The 15,523-nt window shown below is 43.1% G+C and overlaps 1 protein-coding gene across 2 annotated transcripts in view; it reads right to left on the reverse strand.

Moving 5' to 3' along the window:
• Window positions 1–15,523, reverse strand: part of CDK16 (cyclin dependent kinase 16) — a 75,444-nt gene that overhangs the window by 59,489 nt on the left and 432 nt on the right. The window contains exon 1 of one of the 2 annotated variants that reach the window (XM_089483411.1): window positions 12,880–12,901. The exons of the other annotated variant lie outside the window; for it this stretch is intronic. The gene's annotated coding sequence lies outside the window, so the exon portion shown is untranslated. Of the gene's footprint in view, window positions 1–12,879; window positions 12,902–15,523 lie in introns of those variants that run through there. 2 annotated transcript variants of the gene reach the window in all.

Consider the following 15,523-nt stretch of genomic DNA (forward strand, 5'->3'; position numbering starts at 1 on the left):
GGGACAAGCCTCTGGCAGTGACTAGCTGAGCTGTCCAAATGTCACAGAAGGCTAGGTTAAGCAGAACATAAAAGCATTAAATTGAGCTTGAAGGATCTGACCAAGGGTATTTCTCATCCATCATACTGCTCTACATAGTGGCCACCTCATCTTATATAGTGGCCCCCAGCCCAGAACATGAAGGCCATCTCCATCTCCCACTGTTGCTCCATAGTAAATGGTGCTCAAGAGAAATATTGTACCTGAACCTAGAGGCAGCATAGAGTCATCTTGACTAGTGGCAACAGATAGCATGAATGCCTAATCCCCCTTAAAAGCATCACACAGCAGCAAATTCCATAAGTTAATTATGTGCTGTATAAAACAGGTTTCTTTTGTCTGCTTGAACCTCCTGCCAACCAGTCAGATGCCTTGGATGGCCCCTGCTCCCTATCATTATGAGGGAGGAAAATCTTTTCTTGTTCCTCTTCCTTCACACTGGGTGTAACTTTATATGCCCCTAACATGTAGCCTTGTATTCACCTTTTTCTTAACTAAAGAGGCCAAAAGAATTTAGCCTTTTCTTGAAACAGCAGGCGTTCCTTCTCCCTGGTTTTCATGCCAGACCTTTTCTGCACCACTTACACTAAAATATACCTACAATATCAAAATGAAGATGCAGTACTCTGGACTTTATACACTATTCTAAGTGTGCCTGCAATGCAGATTTGTATAAGAGCATTACAATGGTGACAGCTTTATTTTCTCTCTCTTCCCTAACAACCTCTCACACGAAACCTGCCTCTCCTATAGCTGCTACACACCAAATCAACATATCTACATTTTTTCTAGCTACCATCTTCTGAACTGCTCAAATCCAACTGAGAGACGAAACAGGCAAAAGGAGGATTTAGTCATTTTTAAAACTACATCTCCCAGAATCCTTCTGGCCAACATAGCCAAGGTGTGATCCCTAAGTCAGGATAGAGAAGAAAAAGTACAGGTAGCCAGGTGCTACTGCTGCACAAGGTTAAAAATCAAGCACTTATTTCAAATCACTAGCCAAATCATTATTTTCATGCCTCGATTAAACAGAAACTACAATAACCAATACAAAATTTACCAATGTTTTTCAAACTGTATTTCTAAGCTGAAGATACAAGAATGGCATGACAGCAATTTCATTTCTAATGGCACATAATTAGGAGTACAATCCTGCATACGCCTACTCAGAGGAAAGCCCCATGGAGTTCAATAAGTGCACACAAGGTTTTAAGACAAGCAACTCTGCGTTTATTTTGAGGTTTTAAATCAGGTGAAATGAAGAAAATACAATATAAACCAATATGAGTATACAGCTTTAGAGTCACAGCAGAATTTTGTTAACACAACAGTCATCAAAAAAGATTACTAGAGGGAAAAAGAAGGTCCGCCTAACATTAACAAACCATGAATGTTTACAGATCTAATATATATAGTTTTGTTTGTTCATAACCTAGAAGAGATTTCTGGAGGGGAGAAATGGTGGGTTGCAGCTCCTGTTTTCTAAAGCACACTGTATCCCATGATTTTGCCACTGAACTGTGATTATTGCCATTTCGCTGTTACTCTCACTGAGCTTGCTGCAGACCAAGCTAGGACAAAGGTTCTCAAAGCCAGCAACATAGTCAGAGATTTAGCACAGATTCAGTGCTGGGAATGTATACTTCAGCCACTGAGATGCTAACATTAACTGCTGAAAAGGAGAGCCACCATAGTGTAGTGGTCTGAGAGCTGGACTATGACACTGGAAACTCTGTGTTTGAATCACCACTCCACAGCCACCTCATCCTCAAAGGTTAATGGGGATACCTATATGGGCTACAATGCTACTGACCCGTTATTGTTGAGCATGCCTTTATTTTGAGAACCAGTGTAGTGGTGTGAGCATTGGACTATGACTCTGGAAACTAGGGTTCAAATCCCTGCTCAGCCACAGAAACCCATTGGGTGACTTTGGGCAAGTCATACTCTCTTGGCCTCAGAGGAAGGCAATGACAAATCTCTTCTGAATAAAACATGCCATGAAAACCCTATGAGAGGTTTACCGTAGGGTCACTGTAAATTGGAAATGACTTTGAGGACACACAACAACAACAACAACAACAACAACAACGGGCTGCCAGAACTCAAGCCAACCAGTCTTATACCTTGGAAGAGCTAGTCTCTGTTCCTAGAGTCTATAAGAGAGAATAGGATCAGAGATGGTCTGTGGCTACTCATCCGTAACAGGCACTCTGCACATGCCTGAGCAAATATTTCTTCACACTGCATCCCAAAATTAAACCACGGGTCCAAAAACAGATCCTAAGAGTCCAAAATCCTGGTTTGTGTTTGTGGCAATCTTCCCTCTCTCGTGTTCTTCTAACCCAAGAAAAATCACTCTTCCCAAATAAAAAAGGAACCAAAGGCTCCTCAGTCCAGACAGGAACTAAATCCCACAAGGTTGTTGCAGTTGCACTTACCTTTTTCCTCCCTGTCTCTTTTTCAGAGCTCGACAACAATTGCCCAAACATAGCAAGCAGTTTGGGGACCCAGGTTTCCATTCGTCAACATTGAATCACTATGCTCAGATGTATTAGGGATTTGACAGTGGTGTCCTTCCCCAGTTTTGACACCATGATGACTTTTCACCCTCTGGTCAAACCTCTCCGTTTAATCTCCAGCAGAACAAGGAGCCCAGAGAACCTCAAATAAAATACCAGAGATTTTCTATGCCCTATGGTGGGGAGATACTGACATGAATACATGAAAAGGGCTGGTCAGATGAGTAAGGGTTAACCTCCTCCCCCCCCCCCCACACACACATACAAACCCCTTGGTTTCAGTTTAGTCCCTCTACCCACCAATAAAGAGTCAACCAAACCCCTCCAAGTATTTAAGGGGCAGAATGGGAGAAAGGGATCCTACCGCACTACAGCTTCTGAGCCAGAAGACAGCGTGCAAAGAGACTGCACTCATCTTTCTATTAATACTCGTGGGAATAACTTGGCCAAAGTGAAGGCAGAGAAGCAACCCTGTGGAGTCCCAGGGCAAGCAGCCAAAGCTTGGTAGAGAGCTAGGTGTGGGGCAGGGTGGGTTCAAAATGAAGACATGACCCCCAAGCTAACTAAAGGGCACTAGGGCTTCCTGTCCCTCTTCTTGAAAGAAGCACCAAGAAAGTTAAAGATTTATCTTGGGATGGAGCACAGACTCAGCCAAAAAGTCAAATCAGTAGCGGTTTTAAACTGGCAGGGAAATGCACTGACCGCAGAGTACTTTTGGGATCAACACTGTTGTGCAACCAAAAACTTAAAACAATATATTTAGAACTTTGCATCACCTAAGATGGCACCTAAAAAGGGTTACAACTGCATTAAAAAAAACCAGAATTAAAAATATGTGTTGGTAAACATGTATGTGTTTGTGTGTGTGTGTGTCAGTCCCTTACAGTACCCAGCAAATGTTGGTAGCAATCCAGGCACTTTCTGTCTGGGGAGGAGAAGAGAAGAAGCTACAGATGGACTGGGGGGTGCTGACAGATGGTAAAACGACCAAAAAAAATTGTTTGTAAGAAGCCCCTCCAAAAATCTGCACAGTCTAACAAAAATTGTTCAACATCCTAAGAGAGAACTGGGAAATTCGTATGGACCTAATTGCCCAGGACATTCCTAGAGACAACAGATGCCTGGGTCTCAGAATACGTATTCCATCAAAAGAAACCTATCCCATCCACGTTTGGGTTGCTAGCATGTCTTGAACAGACTGGACCCACTTGACCAACACAGACAATGATTCAGGAGGTGAATCAAAGATTATCAGACCATGACAACATTCAGAACCCTTTGTTTATCTCCTTGCATTTCACCTTGGATTAAATGATCAGATAAACAATGCTGGAAACTCAGTGGAGGGTGGAGTTTGTTATTCCACAAAAGGAAGTTATTTTACCTCTGTAGGAAGGTATTTCTGAAACAAAGATAGAGAATCAGCACCCTGATCCGTCCAAAGTGGGCTGCCACTGAATCCAAACCACATCCCTCATTCTCAATATATGGTTCTTAATTCCAGGTTCGCTACAAACTTTGGCCCCAGAGCCTCCATCTGCTGATCACTAGCAGAAAAACTGACAACCATTTGCAAATGGCACAAGAAAAGATAATCAAGGGAGCAAGGTTTTCTGATTGCTCCTTTTTCCAGATCCCAAAAAAAGAACTAGAAAAGTGAATTATCAGTAATCTATTGTACAGGTTTTCATCCCATCCAAATAACAAGATAACACTGGCACAGAAGTTGTAACTGATTTGCTTAAGAGCAAATACATCCTGGAATGCTTGGCTGTTGCAAGCAACAGCTGCTATCTAGGCCTGAGATAAGCACCTCTAAATTTTGAGGATGATATTGTGCTCTGAACATTTTTAACCCACGTCCCATACTCTCTCCTCCCCAGGGTAGAATGGAACAATTAGAGAGGAAAGTATTTAGGAGCCAGAGGTTTCTTTCCCATGCTAAAAAGGGACTCCACTGTTCATCTACAGTGGGCCCTTAGTCTCTGCAGGGGTTTGGTTCCAGGACCCCGCATGGATACCAAAATCTGTGTATGCTCAAGTCCCATTGAATACAATGGCATAGTGAAATGGTGGCCCTATATAACATGGCAAAGTCAAGATTTGCTTTTGGGGATTTATATATTTTTAAAAATATTTTCAAACTGTGGATGCTTGAATCAGTGGATAAAAAAAATCCACTGGTGGCCCATGGCTGGCAGAAGAATGCCTTAAACTTCAGGTAAACTGCTCTGAGCCTCCCAAAGGATTGCAGCCTTTTTGGAACAGTCAACAGCATTTCAGGCTTGGACTGAGGAAAGCTAGGTTCACATTTTTGCTCTGCCACAATGCCATCCCAGACGACCTCAAGGCAATAGATCTCTTGGCATAGCCTACTTTGCAGGGTTGGTGTGAGGGGGGGAAATGGGATAACCCCATATACGCTCATCCTAAGCCCCTCAAAACAAAATATGGGAGAAGAGGCAAACAAAAGAAAAATAAGAGGATAGAAATATCATGAATTTAAACAAAACACAGTTCTCTACTACCTGCATAGCCACTTCAGTGTGCATTGCTCTCCTTTCCTACAGCACAAAAATAAAATCCAGTATGCCCTTGCACTGGACAAAAAGGAAAGTTGGCTGCTAAAAAACACTTTAGTCAATTCTTTCTGCAGAGAAGGAAGAGGAAATCATCTGCACTGTTTTCTTCAAGTATCTTGGGGATAATTGTCAAAAACTAGGAGATCCAGCAGGAATTAAAAACTTGTCAAGGGTAAAATATGAGCATTGTTGTTGTGATACGCCTTCAAGTAGTTTCTGACTTATAGCAAACCTAAGGTGAACCTATCACAGGAATTTTTGGAAACATTTGTTCAGAGAGGATTTGCCTTTGCCTTCTTGAGGCTTAGAGAGTGTGACTTGCCCAAGGTCCTCCAATAGGTTTCCATGGATGCGCAGGGATTTGAATCCTGGTCTCCAGAGTCATAGTCCAATGGCCAAACCACTAGTGCCATGAGGGTTTTCAAACTAAAGGTATGTTCAACAGTAACTGGTCAGTAACAGTGTAGTCCATGTAAGTATTTTCATTAACTTTTGAGAATGAGGTGGATACAAAGGGGCTTACTCCTTTTTATTTCTGATGTGCTTGTTAGTGGCTGCAGACAAAGAGTGTTTAGTTTCTGCTTGAAAGCTGTGCACCTTCTGGCTTAGTTATACAGTTGGCCTTCCATATTTCTGGCTATGACTTTTGCAGCTATGATTATTCATGGATTTGGTGAATATGTTCTCTCTAGGAATCTCTAGGTCCTCCAGCACAACTCTGTGGTCAACATCCACCAGAGGTTGCACTGAAGGACCTAGAGAGAACACTTCTCTAAGCACTTGCAGGTCCTCTAGTGCAATTCTATGGTCAATTTCTGGCAGATGTTGACCACAGAGTTGTGCTGAAAGACCTAGAAATTCCTAGAGAGGTGTTCTCTCCAGTAAAGAAATAGTGGGTTTTTATTTGTGGTTTTTCCACTTTCACAGGGATCCTGCACCCCTAAACCAAGCGAATGGGGAGGGCTCACTGTACTTGGCAAGCTTGGTCCGCACTTGCAAAGCTTCAGTTTCCATACAAAGACTCAGCAATCCAGTCCCTCCCCTGCAAGATGATGCCTGTGTCCAATGGCAGACACAGCAAGGACTTGTCGAGATTTCATCCTCATATGGACAGTAGCATAGACTGAAAATCTGAAATGCCCTGGGGACTATGGACAGCTCAGCACCAAGGCCCAGACACCACTGCAGCAAGGTCAGATCTTATCAGTGCACTGCAGAAACAAGACAGATCTCTAAAGCAGTGCTTCCCAAACTATATGATATGGGGGACTGGGAATTATATTCTCTGAAAATGCCAGGGATTGGTATCTTATTGATATCCCTTAGGAACAGTGGGTTCTTTCTTTCCTGGAAACCAGCAGTCAATAGCTCAGGGACTGGTCCTGGTCCATGGACCACAACAGTGCTCTAAAACATTTCAAGATCAACTTGAGCTGACAGGTGAGAAGGAAGAGGGGCAGCTACGACACAGAGAAGCTTAAGGGTAGATTCTCTAATACAGTTCAAAAAAATAAGTCAGCCATCGCATCAGATTCCTTGCCTTCACATCAAGACCGACAATGTGATCCAACTCAAGTTGGAAATGGACCAGTCCAAAATTATTGGCTTCCATCCCCTTATACCTAGTAATTGCTTGTATATTCATTTTAAAAAAATATTTACAGATTGGCTTGTAATAGTTGATACAACCCAAGACCAACCATATTGTGCTGCACAAATCATTAGCATGGTTCAGTATGAAACTATCGCAAGCATAGAATAGACTGTGCCAGGTAACCTCTGGCCTTTCAGGATGTAAATCTGCATTATTTTCTTCTTAACAGGTTTCTATCCCTCATGAATGTTTTTGCAACACAAGGGATGCGCTTGGGCAGATTTGGAAACTAAAACAGATTTGGACAAGAGTTTGTAAAAAGATGGTGTAACATATTCAACACATCTATCTACACTATCCCAAGACTGTTATTTGCTCCCCTTCCCCTTGAATTTTTAATCTCAATTTCACTGCTCTTTGGTCTTTTCTTTCCCTTCTGCTCGAAGTGCTCCTCAAAAATTCCGAACATTCACCGTATAGGGCTAGGGCTTCCGAAGACAGCTCTCTTTCAGTCTACTACCACTGTATTTCCTATGAACTCCCTTTCCTTCCAACTCTATCAAACTGTCCTTTGCCCATCACTTTTCAAAACCTACACCTTCTGCCACGTCTTTTCTAGACAACCTTAACCTAAGATATTTGGTATCATCAATAACCAGTTACCCACCCGTTCCTCAATTCTCCTTTGAGGTACTGCATTTGACCAATAAACTGCCAGTAGCTTCAGTCTCCAGTAACTCAGACTGATTTGTATGTTTTGGGCTATACTATCCACAAGTCCAAAGTATGAATAGCAAGGACATGCAGATGAGGCAATTGAGACAACTGTCCAACAAATGGAGAATATCATTTCCTTAGAATTTATTGTTAACTGCCTTGAGTCAACCTTGACTCGTGGCGACCCTGTGGGTGAGATATATCCAACACTCCCTGTCCTCCACTGCTCTGCTTAGATCCTGTAAATTCATACCCATAGCCTCCCAAATAGACTATCCATCTAGCCTGTGGTCTTCCTCTCTTTCTATTTCCCTCCACCTTTCCTAGCATCATTGTCTTTTCTAATGAGTCATGCCTTCTCATGATGTGTCTAAATTATGACAGCCTGAGTTTGATCATCTTGGCTCCCAGGGAGATTTCAAACTTGATCTGTTCAAGGACCCATTTGTTTGTATTTTTGGCTATCCACAGTATCCTCAGGCACTCTTTTCTAGCACCACCATTTCAAATGAATTGATTTTCTTTTTATCCACTGTCCAGTTCTCACATCTGTACATGGGGAATACAATAGCTTGAATGATTATAACATTAGTGCTCAGTTGTATATCTTTACTCTTTAGTTTCTAGTTCTTACATGCTTAGAATAGAGGTGGATGAAAATGGAGCACTGGAGTTGTATGTGTCTCCCCACACCAAGGCTGTGTTTGCAGCCAAAACCATTTTTCCCCTGGCAAAAAAGAATGAATTTACTCTCTTGGAAGTCTTCCGGTAGAGTAAATTACCATTCAAATTGGCCGCAAGGAAACTCCATGTCTTCCACTATTTAACATTTAAAGGTTTTTCAAAACCAGAGGTAGACTTCCCATTGCTTCTGTCTTTGTTTCATATCTTGGCAATCCAGATGACACCCACATGATCAAAAGCTCAACAAACTGACCACTGGATCTGCCAAAGTTGCCTATCCCTGCCCCATAGAGTCCCATCAAGGTCCAACCATAAATAGAGGGACAGAGGACGTTGCTTGGACTTCAGTACTGAACATCTTTAGCCAGTCTGTGCCAAGAATGAGCCAGAATAGCAGATGTTGTTCAACATGGGGGGCACAGGTTTGTGTTATGCATTTTCTCAGAAAGCAGGAAATTTAGCATCTTTGGACTGACATTCAGTAGCAGGGATTAAACAGTTGTGGGGTAACTCAATTCAACCAAGCAGTGTTTTTATGATGCAAGTTTTATTTTTAACCGACTTCAGTCCACACTGAGCCCAGTAGGGATTGGATGGAAACCAATCTAAAAGAAATGTCTCATCAAATCCTCTACCTCTGTCACCATTTTGACCAGCTGACGGACCAAGGATAGCCAAGTGCACAACCCAAATTCAGTCACCATTCCTTCTATCACACGTCAATCAAATATACATCCCTTTAAGTCTTCTGTGCCTTTCCAGAAAAATGAGTGTGAGCAAAGGGTTGACATACATATTATACCTCTTTCTGCTATTGTGCTGCTGACTTTAGAAAGGCAACAGACTGATGCCAATGTCCCTCTTGAAGACATCTTTAAGGAAGCATATTCATTCTCACCCCACAACAAAATGTGTTCCTTCAAGTCATCTCCAACCTATGATGATACGAAGGCAAACCAATCATGAGGTTTTCTTGGCAAGATTTCTTCAGAGGAGATTTACCATCGTCTTCTCCTGCGGTTGAGAGTGTGTGACTCACCCAAGGTCACCCAGTGGGTTTCATGGCTGACCTGGGATTCACACGCTGCTCCCCAGAGTCATAATCCAACACCCAAACCATTATGCTGGCTCTCATAACCAACCACAATCCATTTTAGTACATGTATTCCTGATCCGTGAAGCTCTTCCTGGATGGCAATGCCATATGTATTACAGAGACCACTTATATTAGCATTTAAGTCATTTGCAGCAAGCCTTACCCAACCCTACAGCATCTAGATATGTTGGATATGTCACCTCCAGCTGAGTTGATGAAGGTTGCAGTACAACATATCTGGAGGGTGACAGACTGGATAAGTCTGCTTTTGAGAATACAGTTACCGCTAAAAAATATAGGAGACAGCCATCCCTGTGATGGACAACAAAGCTTCAAGGTAAGAGCTATGTTTTATTCTGTGCCAACTGTACAGCACCAAACACACTGCTGCCCCGAAGCAGACACTAAATTACAAGATGACCACGTGAAAGAGGAGGGCAAGCAGCCAAGAGCTGTAATAGGGGAGACAAATGGTCAGTATTCACAACAAAGAACTGATTATACCCAGGGTTGTTTGGGTTTAATTATGAAAAAAGTTCAAAATGATGGCCAAAAAGTGTCCCAAATACTGCGCCAAGAAAAGCTGAACCCTGGTTGTGTTATGGAAATTAAACAACTTGATGAATAGCTGTCTATTTAACATAATTTATTGTTTTAGCTAAGGCCAGGGAGAGGGCAAAGGAGCTACAAAAGGGAATGAACATCCCTTCTTCTGACAGGGGGCAATTCTACTGAAACATGTCCTCCCCATGCAGAAATTCTCAATGTGTTACACACACTCCATTTTCCAAGACCACAACCATCCTTTTTCTTTAATAAAAGTATGGTGGTGGGTGTAAATAAAAACTGAAACTATCAGGTTCCCCAATTTAGCATTTGAACATCAATAGTGTCTTTAAAATAACTGGGCCCAAATACAGGTAGGGAAACCAGGAAGATTGCAGGCCAACGTAGCCCAGAGGTAAGAAGCACACACCTTGCTGCCACACAAATTACACTGTTATACTAATTATGTTCACAGAAATCCTAATTACGCTGACAGGACTTGTTCTCAGGCATATAGATATAAGGATCACAGCCATAGTAACCATTGCCACCCTGTTATACTCACAGCACAATTCAAGAACAATCAGTGGATTCCAGTTCTTATGAATGGCAGAGCGTCCAATGTTTTCATCAGGATTAGCAAATATAGGTATACCTCTGTTAACAAAGTAGATTTTTTCCTAGGCATTACTTCTTTATCAGAAAAATTGGTTCCAAAAACAGAAATAACATGGAATGAATAAGAATGGGTTCCAACACCACAAAAGGAAAAAACAGCTCAATGTGTTTCGGCAAACTTTTCATTCAGAACTAAAGATATGACCATTTGAAATGAAACAGCCAGGTCAGGTAAGCCTTGCATGAATGAACAAAAACATCTCGACTCTTCTACAGACCACTTCAAGGCTTCTTCCAAAATGCATCCAGGGGTTATTGTTTTCTTTCACCAATTTCCCATTTTCTAACAATTTCCATTGTGGTGGCCAAGCTTTTAGATCTATGGGTTGTTGTTTTTTTAACATGTGGAGGGGAGAGCAGGTGAGACTTTTCTGTTCTCCTCCTTTTTTTCTCTTTTGCTCTTCACACCTGATCAGTAAGGGATTGCAAAGGCAGCTAGTTGTTGCTTACCTTGCCTGTTGCAAGAAGACACACACGGCTAGAGTAGAATCTTGCTCTTTCTCCACGCAACCTTTATTGCATTGTTTTCTACAGAAACATTTCTGCATCCCCAGAATAAGTGAGTGGGTTACATGTTGGATACGGACATACAAGGGCCTAAGATAATAAGCTTTGCTCAACTGCGAAGTTTACTAATAATGTAATCCTAGGCATGTCTACTCAAACATAAGTGCTTCTGAAGTCAACAAATCTTTCTCCTAGATAAACCTGGGAGTGCAGTTTACTGGTTTCAGTGTTGGACCAAAGACCAGGGTTTGAATCCCTGCTGGGCCATGGAAACCCAGTACATGAGTACAAGTTATACTCACTCAGCCTCAGAGGAAAGCAATGGTAAATCTCTTCTGAACAAATTTTGCCAAGAAAGTTATGTGGAGGTTCACCTTAGGGTCACCATAAGTCAGAAATGAATTGAAGATACTAACACAAACCTGGGTAGGTCTGCAGCCAAAGTGGTGTTGCCAAATCTGGCTATTAAGCTTGCTCTGTGGATACGTAGAAAGTGAATTCATGAAGCACTCTATTCCAAATAAGTTCTACAAAAGAAAAAAATTCTTTCTCTCTACATGGCTCACTTTCTTACATCCTCAGATACACACGTCAGCTATCCTGCCTGAGTCAACTTACAGCTCTTGGGGGTGCTATTTTTGCAGTCCACTTGATCTGTGCCCACAGAACACCATGATCTCGATTGTGAGGGCTGAACTAGAATAGACAGTCTTGGTTGTCAGAATGAGGTGGGATGAAAGGGCTTTTCAGCCAAACTCAAATTCTACTGACAGAGGAAATGGGGCAAACTGCAGCAGGACAAATTCAAGATCCAGATACAAAGCCATTTAACAAAATAAGAAAACTACACCTTTCTTCACTTACTAAGAATAATTCAGGTATAGTTTTTTAAAAAACCAGGAAAGCCCAAGGAGAGAGAAAAGTTAACAAGGTTTCATTTGCTGCAGCCATGCCTGCTCACTTTCTTCCGGCAGACAATTCGCCAAGCTAAGATGTCATTGCAGTTCTCTCTGCAGAGCTGTGCTGTGACCTGGCACTGGTTCCAACTCCACTCAGCACCAGTAGCTGGCAATCCAGGTCTAGGTTTGCAGAGAGAAAAAATAAGCCTCAAGAGGAAAGGCCACCTCAGTCGAGACCAAAGCACCTATGTATTTTGTAGTTCCCTGGGGAACATGCCACACACACACACACCCCTCTACAGCTTCCTCATAAGGCAGTAGCAAAGGCTTGGCAGGTAAAGGAGGGTGGGCAGCCAGGCATGGTAGCCGCTAAGCCGCCAGCTTCAGTATGACAAACAGCAAAGCAGGGTGACAGGAAGACAATGGTTGCCTTCCAGGGAACTCTGGATTACATGTATGGAAACAAATAGGGGGAAAGATCCAGCTCCCATCCCACCCTACTCCACCCCTCCAGCTGGCTTCTGCGTCAAACTGCTCTCTGGGGCTAATCCCATCAGCAGCTACCCTGAAGCCTATCCCCTCCAAGAGACATGCCAACCTCGGAGCATCGTCACAGAAGCCATTTGCCAACCGGCGCATTATTAGTTGCACACAGATGCAGCACTGCATGAAGCGGGGAGGAGATGAAAGCCCCCCTCCATGCTCCCATTACATCACCAGGTTTCGGAGGAGGCAGGTGATCCGTGCCAGGTCTCGGGGTAGAAAGTGAGCGAAGGACCTCCTCCCACCCAATCCCAGCAGGAGCCGCTGGATGGAATTCCTGAACAGAGATGCCAAGAATCCTCTACAGCAGCTCCCTGCAGTTTCTCCTCCTGCAGAGCTTAATTCCTCCACCTTTTTTTCCTTAGCCTAAAGGGCCCCCCACAAGAGCATGCTGGAGCCCTATCCTGCTCCCCAGTGCCATCCCTCTCTTGGACGGGAGTGAGGAAAAAGAGGGAAAGTGCACACTTACAGTGGTAAAATGTAAAAGGAGATAATATTGCTTCTGCAGCAGCCACGAGGCCAGTTGTCTATTGTCCATTGCTTCTGCTATTCAGCGCCTAAAAGCCATGAGGAGAATACTCTGAGCTGCCTGACTAGCAGGGCAGGTGGGGGATGCTGGTGAAAAGTTATCCACTTTCAGAGGAAAACTGTTAAACCGAAGAGGACAGCTGATTCCCCACAAGGGAAACATCCTAGGTGTATTTAGACCCAAGGATAGAGTAAAAAGAAGCAGTATTACAGTTGGCCCTCCATATCCACGATTTATTTATCCACAGATTCAAGCATCCATGGCTTGATAATATTAAAAAATAAATAAATTCCAAACAGCAAACCTTGATTTTATTACTGTATATAAGGGACATCATTTCAATACACCATTGTATTCAATGGGACCTGAGTATCCAGAGATTTTGGTATCCATGGGGAGGGGGGAAGTTTCCTGAAACTAAACCTCAGCGAATACCAAAGACCCACTGTACTGGGTTAAAGCAAAGTACAGGAAGGCCAATAGATGCCAAAAGCAGAAGCAATACTCCTACTGAAATACCCACCTATGTTTCCAAGGGCAGAGTAAACCAAGCACTCTTCTAAGCCAAAAGCTAGAACACAAAGCAAGGCACAAGAGAACCTAATAACAAGAGCAGACGTGACAATAAGGATCATCGCCCAGCAAGTCCAAACAGAAATAAAGCCTGTTTTGAGAACCCATTCAGTCCTGAATCATCAGCTATGAGAAGGCTGGACTGAATACCCAAAAGGTCCTTGGTAGGTCAAAGCCCATGGAAAGCCTGGGGCAAAAAGCAAAGGCGGGGAAGGGGATGGAGAACCTCCAGGGCATAGCAGTTAACTGGGAGAGGTAGATCTGAGTAGAGAAAACAATGCATACAATACACACACACACACACATACATATATTCATTCATGTAAATGCAAGCTATAATGAGAAAGATACAGATCCTCACAAGTAAAATACCTGCAGGACCTTAAGTTTAGCAGGAGTGATCTAAGAAATACATGTATGTGTGTGTGCACGCCTTCCAGCTGCCTGTCAATTTATGGTGACCCCATAAAGGGTTTTCTTAGGCCAGAAATATTCCATGATGGCTTTGACAGTTCCTTCCTCAGGAATGATAGTTGTTGTATCCAAGTACTAATCAGGGCTGGACCTGTGTTGCTTTCAGGATCAGATAGGATCTGGTGCCTTTAATGGGGTATTTAGGAAATTAATATGTAAAGGGATCTTGTAGCACCTTTGAGACTAATTGAAAGAAAGAAAGAAGTGGGTAGCATGAGCTTTTGTACATTTGAGTACAGTATGTTTTGCAGGCATGTTGGAATTAAGACTACTCTTGTTTTGTTTTCTTAATGTCCTAATATGTGGCTCTGAGGGACTAAGCACTAAAACCATGAATCCCCAAAGGAAAGGATTATTCAGTAAAATCCTAAATATTCTCAGAGGTCTTTTAAGGTCCAGGCTTGGGAGTCTGGGGGGGGCACCTATTCCAAGCAATCTTACTGAAGAAGAATTCAAAGACATAGCTGTATTAGTCTGGAAAGTCAGTACGCAAAGGGATCTTGTAGCACCTTTGAGACTAAAAGAAAGAAAGAAAGAACTGGTAGCATGAGCTTTTCCAAGACTTCATTCTGCTTAGGCTAAGTCTAAGACTTGAGCCTAAGCAGACTGAAGTCTAGGAAAGCTCATGCTACCAGCTTTTCTTTCTTTCTTTCAGTTACTCCTAAAGGTGTTACAAGATCCCTTTCCATATTGAGAAAAGCTCAAGTATAGGGGGTTAGGAAGAGGAGGGGGGAAGAACTAAAGTCCCCCACCACCAAGTGTCACACCAACAAGGAAAAGTACAACAACATCCCAAATCACAAAATAGTGATAACTTAACTGGACCGACCAAAATGCCCAAAATTTGTCTGATGAAGAATCCAGTGGTGCTTCAAAAAAAGCTTGCAACACACATCTGAGGGTTGGCCCTATCAAGGCAGCCCTGTTTTGTGGATTCTGGCTGTTGTTGTTCTGCTGTGTAGCAGAAGCAAGTCGACCCAATGACAGGATCACAGAGTTGGAAGAGGCCCCAAGGGCCACCCAGTCCTGCCTCATTCTGCCATGCAGGAACTCTCAGTCAATGCACCCCTTGGGAGAGATGGCCATCCAGCCTTTGTGTAAAGACCTCCAAAGCGTTGTGATGTGCGTGTTTTCTCTTTCTTGAGGTTTTCTTAGCAGGGCCTGTCCAGAGGAGGTTTTTAGCCACAGCCGTCCCTCTGTGAGAAGGCTGAGAAAGTGTGACTTGCCTAAGCTCACCCCAATGGGTTTCCATGGCCAAGCGGGGATCTGAGTCAAATTGTAACACCAAAGCAGGCTCCCTGTTGATCTCTATCTAGAGGACAAGCAAGCAAGCAATCCAGCCCGCTTCAGGGAGATTTCAGTGATTAATGAAGCAGAATGGTGGGGAAGGAGGGAGGATTAGAGAGAGCTGGAAGCAGCTCTCCTCCTCCTCCTCCTCTTTGGTCAGGGAAAAGAAATGGCAGTACCTGCCCATAGGGAAAGCATACTTGCCCATAGAGAACCACTGGGGAATACTTGCCCATAGGGAAGCCCTGGA

This window comes from Sceloporus occidentalis, unplaced genomic scaffold (assembly GCF_023333645.1).
Source record: "Sceloporus occidentalis isolate IW3139 unplaced genomic scaffold, rSceOcc1.0.p SCAF_1, whole genome shotgun sequence".
NCBI classification, from domain to species: Eukaryota; Metazoa; Chordata; class Lepidosauria; order Squamata; family Phrynosomatidae; genus Sceloporus; species Sceloporus occidentalis.